Genomic DNA, 10,350 nt, shown 5'->3' with positions numbered 1-10,350 from the left:
CCTGATTCAGCACAGCTCTGTTAATGGCAACGCTCTGAGCACCTTTCCAAAGACTAGAAAGGCTGACAGTCTTGGAAAATTAGCCAAAGCTGATGAGCAGAGTTCTCTTAAAGAAAATAAACCTTATGAATAGCTGCTACACAGCTGTGGCACCTCTACTTGAGAATAATTATGTGGGAAATCACTGCCTTTCTGCTAACTCCTCATGACAATCCAATGTATTGAACAATTTTGAACCCCCTTGAAAATACCTTACAGGGTCTCAGGTGGGTAAACGGTTCAACACAGAACATTACCTTTTCTAATAATAAAGTATCACTCTTCATTTAAAGATAATCTTGATAAATTATTTTCTTTTGTTGCACTCAAAACTCAAGGCCTAATTCTGGAAGATCTAAGGATATATTAAATAATTACTACAGAACGCTGACATTGTGCAGTAAATCCTCTGGTAACTCTTAGAAATAAACTTTCACCAAGAAGGTATTTTGAGGCGCTTTTTTTTTAAACCAGTTGCTTTAAAAAATCCCCACATGTCTTGCCAAATGATAAATGAACAGCTATGAAGGGAGGAAAGACTGACAGCCAAAACAAGTGGTGCTTTAGGGAAATTACCTGACTGGATACTTGTTTTGATTAGCCCCATCAATAAGGACCTCTGAATACTTAAAAACATCCCTGAAAAAGGATTAAAATCTGACTTTCTTCTAGAAGACAAGCCTGCAACTGTGACAGACACACAGACTTGTTCTCCATTGGGAATTCCAGAGCACAGAGCTCTTGGGCATAGAAAGAGAACACAAAATGTACACCTGTCATCATATTTTTAAGATGCCTTAATATAAAAAGCCTTAAATAACCTCTATTATGAAATTAGAAGGAAGTTATTTTCTATTTTCTGATAGAAAATTCCCTGCTTTTGAAGGCATTCTGGAAAATGACTACAACTTGACAGTAGAAACCTTCCTGTGAAGCTGTAAGCTCCTTCCCATGGATGTAAAATCTCTACTGTTCTTCACACAATTTTACCTAGGAAAAAATGGTCTGATCTTTCCATGCAAATGAATATTTGAATTTACTTCACTTAAGCCTTTCCAGAGGTACTCACAAGTTGCATTTGTCCAATTCTGTACCTAAAGGCATCAGACATTTTCACTAGTCAAAATTTGTTTGAAACAACTTCAAAACCTGAGAGGTGTTGCCTCATTTTATTTTAGCCTCTAAGCTAAAACTGAAGACAGAAGAAAAACTATCCTAGAAGGTATTAAGCTTCAAAATGCCAGCGATTTAAAATTAATTTATCCTATCTTCCCAAATTATAATTTAAATTACAATATTGTACTTCTAAATGCTAGTCAAATTTTAAAGCAATTCTTCCTGAGCAGGAAGTCCCTTTGGTATGCAAAGGAACATACAGAGACTTGGCTTAGCTGGGCACTTTTGCTACAGAACTCACAGGTTTTTGGGTTCTATTTCCCCGTTTTCCTGATGTTCCAGGCTAGGTGGAACCATGGAATTGCAGTGCCCCTCTGCAGCCCAGGAGAGAGGCTGCACCCACGGCTTCTGTCAGCAGAACGGCCCCACGCCGTTCACTCACGTCCTGGCACTGCCATGCAGATAACAGCTACTGCCTTTGCCTTTCTACCAAAACCCAAATGGCCATCACACACCAGAAAGTGTCTTCCAGTCCCATCCTCCACCTTCCCTCAGCTCCATTTGACCTGTGCTTTTTTGGACTCACAGGACTGCAGTGGTGCTGTGGATGCCACAGTGGCAGAATCCCACATGGACAAAGCACTAACACATAATGAGTTGTGTCAGTAAGCCCTGTCCCTTGGAGGGATTTTCAGTGGTGAATCAACATTATTGCAACTAGTCTAGACTTAGGGAAGACCTGGGACAGGAAAATTATGTGGATATCTACAGGCATCCATCGGGACTTGGGCATCAATAATGTTGCACTGGGTACAATAAAATATATCCACAAATATATTCATAACCACCAAGTCAGAACAGCCAGCACTTGGCTCCACCTACAGAGAATATTCTAGTTAATATTTTTGAATTCAACAGCAAATATTTAAATATAGATGCAAATAAATTTAACTGACTCAATATGCAGTGGGCTGGTATTTTCAAAGCACCTGGAGAACTAAAGTGTGCTCCTCACACAGAGGCTGAAAAGTTTTGAGAAAAATCTCTCCCACTTTTAATACCACATTCACAGCAAGCTCCCTATGTTTCAAAATAATTTCCAAAGCTCCTTGAGGGTCAGCATATTAGCTGTGAGGTTTAGTATATTAACTGTGAGATCCTGGCCTGAAAAACATATGAAGCAAGTTTATTTTAAGTGGCCTGTCATGTTTTTGAAGTATATTCAGACCACCTTCCCTTGCACTTGAAAAATGAAATTATTAAAATATATATATAATTTTAATAGTTGTCAATTCACTTAAAATATCAATCACATTCTCAAATCTGTTAACGAATATTTAGTTGGCATGAATAATTGTCATTAAGTACAGAGAATTGAAAAACAGGGTAAATGTTGTTTACCAAAACTGCTTTCCATGACATCATTTGCATTGCTCAACAGCGAAGAAAAACCCTCGATATTCCCACAACCAATTCTCTGCCATTCTTAAACAACTGCAGACATTTTGCCTTTATCTGTTAATTCAGGTCAAAGCATTTAATGGTTATTTTGAAAGGCACATGATGACTCACCTTATATTTGAGATAATAAAATAGTATTTCTGAGTATCTCACCCAAATCCCACCACCTCTGACTAACAGCAGTGATTCACTGTAAGGAGGAGCATCAGGAAATGCTCAGTTCTGGCCTCTCACCATCCCATTCACAGTCCATAACCACATTCTCCCTCTGATGTGCTCCAGGCCATAGTGAACCTGTCCAAAATGACACCTAAAAATGCCATTTCAAGGAACTACAGTTCATAGATGGGAACTGCACTCTACACCTACAGACAGGGTTTCGTACAAAAGTCTGAAAGCAATGGACACATCTGAGCTAGAGGTTTTAGTTATTTTAGCACAAGACTGCTTTGCCCTGTAACTGGCCTAAAGGAAATAAGAGAGCTTCTGAAACCTAAATCAAATGAGGTGGAAGCTGGGATCCATTGCATAAATAGTGTACATGTTTTTTCTTAGATTTCTCCTAGTAACTTTATGTGAAGTATGGCCAGTAATTTTAGTAGCGACTAATCCCTGATACCCATGACAAAAACATGAACCACATCTTTGCAGGCACGAGGGGAGGCAGGGCACACAAAATTGATGAATATGTTTTCAACAGCCTTTTATGATGGACCAGAGAGGCAACTTGCCAAAAAATGCACATACCACACAGCATAAGTACCTATTTAGGATATTTAAAATACCATCTGCCTTCAAATAAAGTGGATTTAAGTAAAGCTGTGCAGCATAGGATGTCTGTTCCAGGAAAAACTTATTTAAAAGCCAGCAGCTACCAGACCAGATGAGATCAAAGGTGAGCTGTGCTTCTGCATGATCTAGAACCAAAGGCAGCTTTCAAAGGGACTGGGGATGGGTCAATCTAGCAATACAGCAGGATATCAAGACAAATTTCTGGGATATTATTTCTTTCTCCCAAGCAATACAAGTAACAGTCCATGAGTTTAATTCATTGATACTCAAGATTCTCAAGTTTGAATGTTCAGCTTATCTGAAGGTGTAGCTATAACTAGAGCTTCATAAATTTACATCAGGCAAAAGATGCATCTTCCTCTAATGAGCCCAGGAAAATGTAGCTACAACCTTTTAAACTGCCAGAACAAAGTCTTTGGGACTCTGCTAGTAAATTGCTAGTAAGAAATTATCACTTTTAATACACAACTAACCACTTCCATTCCAACCCAACCTTTTGCAGCACTGCACTCCAGCATCCTGTACTCAGGAAGAGGCCTGGGTGGCATCTGACCAGGCAATTGAGACAGAAAAATTAGGCTGCAAAGTCACAAACAGTGGAAGTGGGTGACTCCAAACTGTCCTGCTCTGCCTCCCCCTGTGAGAAGCCCTTTGTAAGCCTGCAGTTTTCGATCCTTCTTAAATCATTCCCCTCATGCTTGTTTCATCAGTTCTTCTTCACACTTGTAAACATTGTCCACAATTCCTTACAAATGAAGAATACACACTTGCATGTAATTAAGATCTAATCACTCAAAGACATAAACCAGGAATTAATTTCACTGGCATACACATTTCAACAGCAACAGGCAGCTTCAGGGAACCTTTGGGATCCCCCCTGCATTGATCTGTATGCAAACATGGTCACAAAGGCTTGGCACCTAGAAAAGCAGAACAGACGGGATACACATCCAGATTAAGCGATTTCAAGGAATACTGGCACGGAGCTAAGAACTAAGCACAGATCTTGCAAGTCCCAAGTGCACATCTTTTGCACAAGATCATTTATTCTCTGTCAACAGAAACTTCTGTGTGAACCAAACCCAAAAAATGAAAGACAAATATCAGCCTATAACTCAGGTCCTGGACGACAAATACAAGGTGTGATTTTATTTCATAAAATAAAATATTAATTACACAGGTTATTTAAAGCTAAACCAAACTCTTAAAAGAACTAGTAAAGCAATTACTGGGTTATAGAAATAGCCCATCCAGCAACTGTACTGCAAAAACTGTGGTTGAACCACACCCACCCAATTTCTCTCTGGAACATTTTCTTCCCTGAGCTAATGTTTCACCAAAAATTCCTGAAGTTTTGGAAAGTTTAGTATCTTAGCTGAAATTCAAGCTTCCACAGTAGCCTTCATATAAAATCCACATCTGTCTGTATTTGCATCCAGATTCCAGGTAACCTTATTCAGTAACCTCAGGACACCTTGATATGCCATCTGATTCTGTGGTAAAAAACATCAGGTGCTACACATCAACCCATTGCTGGTCTTCTCTCCCACTCATCTCCCACATAAGGTGAGATGAGCAGACACATGTTGATTAAAAGAATTTGATCTTGAGACTACTTAACAGGTATTTTTCATTTCTAACATCTTCATCTGCTGCAGAGCCTGGTTCCGCCACTCTCGTTCCGACTGATTTTTTTTTCTGTAGAAGAAGTCCCATCTATTTCAATGAGACTATTTGCAGAATAAAAGATTACTCAGTGAGAAGAAGCCCAAAACATATCTGAACACATAAGGGTTCTTGTATCTGTCAAAACATTTTTCAACAATTCCTTCCTGTAAGCTTTGGGAGCAGTGATCACCCAAGGCATGTAAACCAGCAGGAAACAAGTCACTCCTTGCTATTCACTACTAGACAAGTCTACTTCCAGCAACAGAAACACATTGCCACAGAACACTGGGCCATTAGAGAATAAGGCCAGCTCTTTGAACATTTCAGATTTGACTAATTCTTCCACTGAAATCTTTCTTAAAGACACCTTTTCTATTAATGTGCCTTAACTATTAAAAAAAAGAAACTAATACAAGGAAAAATCCATGGATTAATGTTAAGCCCTTTTTTTTCTGCTATTATGATTAAATCTTCCTTTTTCTTGCAATTTTTTGCTTGTGCAGTCCTGCTACAGAGCTTCTTTAATTCCCCCTGTGGCACAGAGCAACACTCACACACAGCACACAGCCAGGGCAGTAACAGCACACTGGGGGGAAACAACTGTCTCCTTCATCCACCCACTATGTTTGCACACATTTTATTGATGCCATCAATGTTCTGTGCACTTAACCACTGTCTGTGCAAAGGTGGAATAGGGAAAGCAGCAGGACACATGCAGTTTAAGAGATGAATTACACATAGCAGTAGCTCAAGTACTCCCCTCCCTTAAGATACTCACTTGCATCTTGGAGTGATAAGAATATGTTGAACAATTGGTGTGGTTTCATAGCAGAACTCAAACGATTTTACACAGTGCATCTACGGCCCCATAAAGTCTTCCTGAAGTTTTTACAATGTTTACATGAATATTTAACATTCAGCAATGGAACACTGTTTTACAACTTTCCTACTTGACTTAGTGCTTGCTGTTTTATTTTGGCTACTATATTGCTGGTAGTTTTTATTTGCATAAAGTTGCTTCACTAAAGAAATAAAGATATATTTCAACTGAAACAGCTTGGAATAGGAATAATTTTTCTCTCTCTTCTGCCTTGCTTCCTTAAAAAAAAGAAAAATCTCAAATTGCTTGAAAACAGAAGCAAAGAAAGAGACAGATTCCTGGTAAAAAACAAGCCTTTTAAGAAGCACTTTAGGTAAATATACTTCAGGGCTCCCTTTCATATTGAAAGTTAACATAATTATGGTGTAATGAATACATACAATATAATGAATTATTAGGTACCTAAACTGTTTCTTAAACTGCAGTGATAATCTTCTACAACAAGGTTGCTAATAATTATCTGTGCAACACTGTCCTTATCTGCTGCATCCGGATACCCCTTTACTACCCTAAAGAATAAGGCAGCTATCAGACTTGCATCTTCCTGAAGGGGCAGGATGTGGACACAACTGATTTATTAAGTCCCAGTATTTAGGACTTGAACTGAAGCAAGCCCTCTATTAATAATAGAAATTAAATCCTTCGTAAGTTTAAGACTTAATCGTTTGTAGTTTGGGGGGTTTTTTAACATTTCTCCACATTTATCTGCACTCACCTTGACCTGCTATTTCCAATAGCATGGAAACCAAACTTAAACTCACAGTGCACATGCTGCATTTCCCCAACTTGGAAGATTTTACATCTCCTGACAAAAGAAATCCCCAAATCTACTGGCTGTCATCCACAAACAGTTCTGGTAACAACTACATGCAATGGCAAACATGCTCTGGCAAGAGGGGTCTAAACTATTATCCCTCTAGCATTGCTGAAAGCAGGAATAACATTAAATGATTCTAAGTCTTCTCTACACAGCATCCATAGCTTGGTCACACCAGCAGGAACACGTTAAAGAGGAGGCAGCCACCTCCATCTTCCTCTCCTCCTCCCCTGCTCTCAGTACAACAACTATCTCTGAGGATTGACAGTTCCTCTGTAGTCAACAATGGACCTAAATATGTAAACAATTTACTTTAATACTCTCCTTGTAGAGGATTTTCCCAAATCTAAGAATGTTCATTGAAACACAAGCTGGAAAGAGCCACCCCCACTGATTCATTTATACATTTCATTACAGCCTTTGGACCCAAATCCTGTCCCTTTCTCTCAGGTGAATGAGCCTTCCCTCGTGTCACCTGTGTCACCCTTTCAGAGGCTGGTCCCATCTTTTGAGAGAATTTCTTTTCCATGAACAGTGCTTGGTTTTTGGAGGGGCTGGCAGATAAGAAAGACCATCCTCTCTATGCTACCTTTGCTTACCAATAATTTGAAACATCCGATTCTTCCCAACATCAAATATGCACCACAGAGAGAAGCACAAGGCAGAAATATGGGAAATATAAACCTACCATGCAACAATACTATCAAGAATGTATTTAAACCCACACATAACTGCATCTTGTTGGTATAACACAAACTCACTTTTTCTCCTGTTATTTCATCGTTTACCTCAGATTGGACAGGATCTTTTCTGAGAGAAGCAATGAGGTGTTCCCAGAATGCAGCTCCCTAGTCACCTTCAACTTGTTTCAATGCCACCAGGTACAAAACCCCCAAGAAAGCTGAATCTCTTTAGAAGATGGAAAGGGAGAGGCCAGCTTAGCTGCATTACTCTTTTGTACTTTGGAAATGGTTAATGGATTTGCTGGAGCTGTTTACAGAAATGCTTAACTGTAAGCAAGTATTAAAGTATCTTAAGAAAGTGCTAAATTCTAACCAAATTTACACCTTGTCAGCTCCAATGCATTCCTGGGAGGAATTCTGTGCCCTCTTCTGTTCCCTTCAAGTTGTGCATTCCAGGAGTGGCATATTACATTCTCTAGTCTTCTCACAAGTAACTCCTAACCTTCTATTATTCTTTTGCATGCTACCCAACCACTGAGCTGACACTATAAGAATTACCCCAAATTATTCAAAAATCGCTTTCAGAAGCAACAATAGCTAATTTAAAACCCATCAACACATACAGCTAGTCAGGACCGTTTTCCTCCAGTTTTGAGTTTCATCTGGCATTGTATAGTTCCTTCATGGTATTTTCTACAACTCTTAACACTCACAGCATCAGTGTCATTTCAACACTCTGGAATAACTCCGACAGTTTCTTCCCTACTTCAGTAATTTTTCCAGGTCAGTTATGAGCACAGTGAATGCTATAACTCTTAGTTCCACTAGTAATGAAATCTGGCAGTAATAACTGTAACTCTCTGGGGAGGTTATCCTGTTTATTTACAATGGATATCTAGATGACATTATTCTGTCAATGCTGATTCTGTAACAGCCTGGATATTTTAGAAGACTTCAGTGAAAAGACTTTTGGAAATACAAACACCACATCAAGCAGATCATTGTTCTCAATCTGCTCCTTCAAAGAGCTCTAACAGAACAACAATACTTCATCTTCCTTTGCAAAGAGGTAATGATTTTTTTCTACTGATATTATATTCATTCATAACCGAGAAATGTTATCATTTTCACTATTCATAAAAATATGTATTGGCTTAATAGAAGTTGCCAAAGGTGGCACCTTTGAAAAAGGATACAATCTCTTCTATCACTGGAACACTGTGATGAAAGCTGTATGGCAAGCACAGAATGACTCTCCTATTTGCATAATCTAATAAACAGAGACTGTTCCTTGAAATAAAGTGAAACTTCTTAGAAAAGAGGAAGTGTAATGAAGAAGGCTCTTGATACAGTACACCTGGATTTTACAATGCACTGAATGAAGTTCTTGGTTCTGCAATGCAGTCCATGGCTTGCTAAAGTGATAAAACCCTGTCCAAGGTGCAGGTCATAGTCCCAGCTTTTACAACACCCCATTGAGCTTGCTTTGGGCTGGTCAGCAATGTGTCCAAGCCTTGCATCTGCTGGATTTACACAGCTCTACCTCTGTCAAATCAAATGCACCTAAACCACATTCTCATCATGCAGGAAAATTCTGTTCAACTCCCAGTCACTCATCATAACCTCTTACACTCCAGATCTAGCTACCAGATAAACCTGGACAAGTGCTGCACAAGCTTCTCCCAGTTAGTCATCAATGTTCCAGCATCTTGCCACAAGTAAAATGTGTCATTGTTGGTGTTACCATTTTTCACAGAAACAATGTAATTTGCCCTCCTACAAAGAGCTACTGCACCACTCCTCTGGTTACCATTTATGCCTAATATCAGGATGTACAATACTATAACCTGCAGGAAATGCCCAGTTTAGTGCCTGCACTAGTGGTTCAGACTAGTGCCCTTTAATCAATGGCTAAAGGAACAGCAGTGTTCCTACTGATTATTACAGACATGCTTTTAAAGGGCTCACAATACATCTCATTTAAAAAAAAAATGTTCCAGACATTTGTTCCGACTCATTTACAAGAGCAGTCCTAAAATAGGATCTGAGTACACTTAATTGTGTTCAGGACACTGGCAGGAGGAATGACAATAATATGAAAAAATTAACACACAGCTTAGATCAATCATTACTCAATTTTCTGAGCTGGTATTTTCCATGTGCCATGGGCTGAGTAACAACCAACTTCATTAAGCTCAAATGGATCTTTAGTAAAGCAACTATTAGCAGAGCAGCTGCAGCCTGGTGTCCCTGACACGTGCAGAGGGGGTGATTTTCAGATAACCCTTCCATTCTTCAGCTTCTGCCTCTTCCCAAATTAAGCATGTCCAAAAAGGACAAAGTGCTAAAGAGGATTCTGCAGGGTCTCCCTATTTCTACCATGAAAAATACACCTAAATCCTTTTTTCATCAACTCTTCACAATAGTTAGTTCCAACCTCAGAGAAAGGATATGCAATACCCTCACTCCTCCAGTAGAGACCCTATTTCCAGTATTAATATTTCTTACCCTAGTTGTAGCTGGTTTTTTTTAACCAGGGACTGAAATACAGAGCATCAGCACAAGGGCAATGTAATTAATATTTTTCTTTCTGTTAAATCAAGGTTCAACCCAATGCTTCTTGAAAAGCCTTAAAACCGCAGCAGCTCATTGCTTGTTTTTGATCTCCCTGCAAGAGAGTGACCACTACCAGATTCATTAAACACAGCTTGATGATTGCCCCCTGCCCAGGCTTTCTCAGCACACTGCATCTGCAGCGAGCTCACGTTAATCCTGCCGCTCCTCCCGCTGTGCAAACAGCTCTGTCTGCTGGGAATGTGCTAATCAGGCTCCATAGGGCCGAGCACACGCCATAAACACGTCACAACAGCAGGCTGAATTCACCAATTTGCTTT

This window comes from Corvus brachyrhynchos, unplaced genomic scaffold, assembly GCF_000691975.1.
Source record: "Corvus brachyrhynchos isolate BGI_N302 unplaced genomic scaffold, ASM69197v1 scaffold223, whole genome shotgun sequence".
Lineage (NCBI taxonomy): Eukaryota > Metazoa > Chordata > Aves > Passeriformes > Corvidae > Corvus > Corvus brachyrhynchos.
This window is presented reverse-complemented; position numbering follows the sequence as displayed.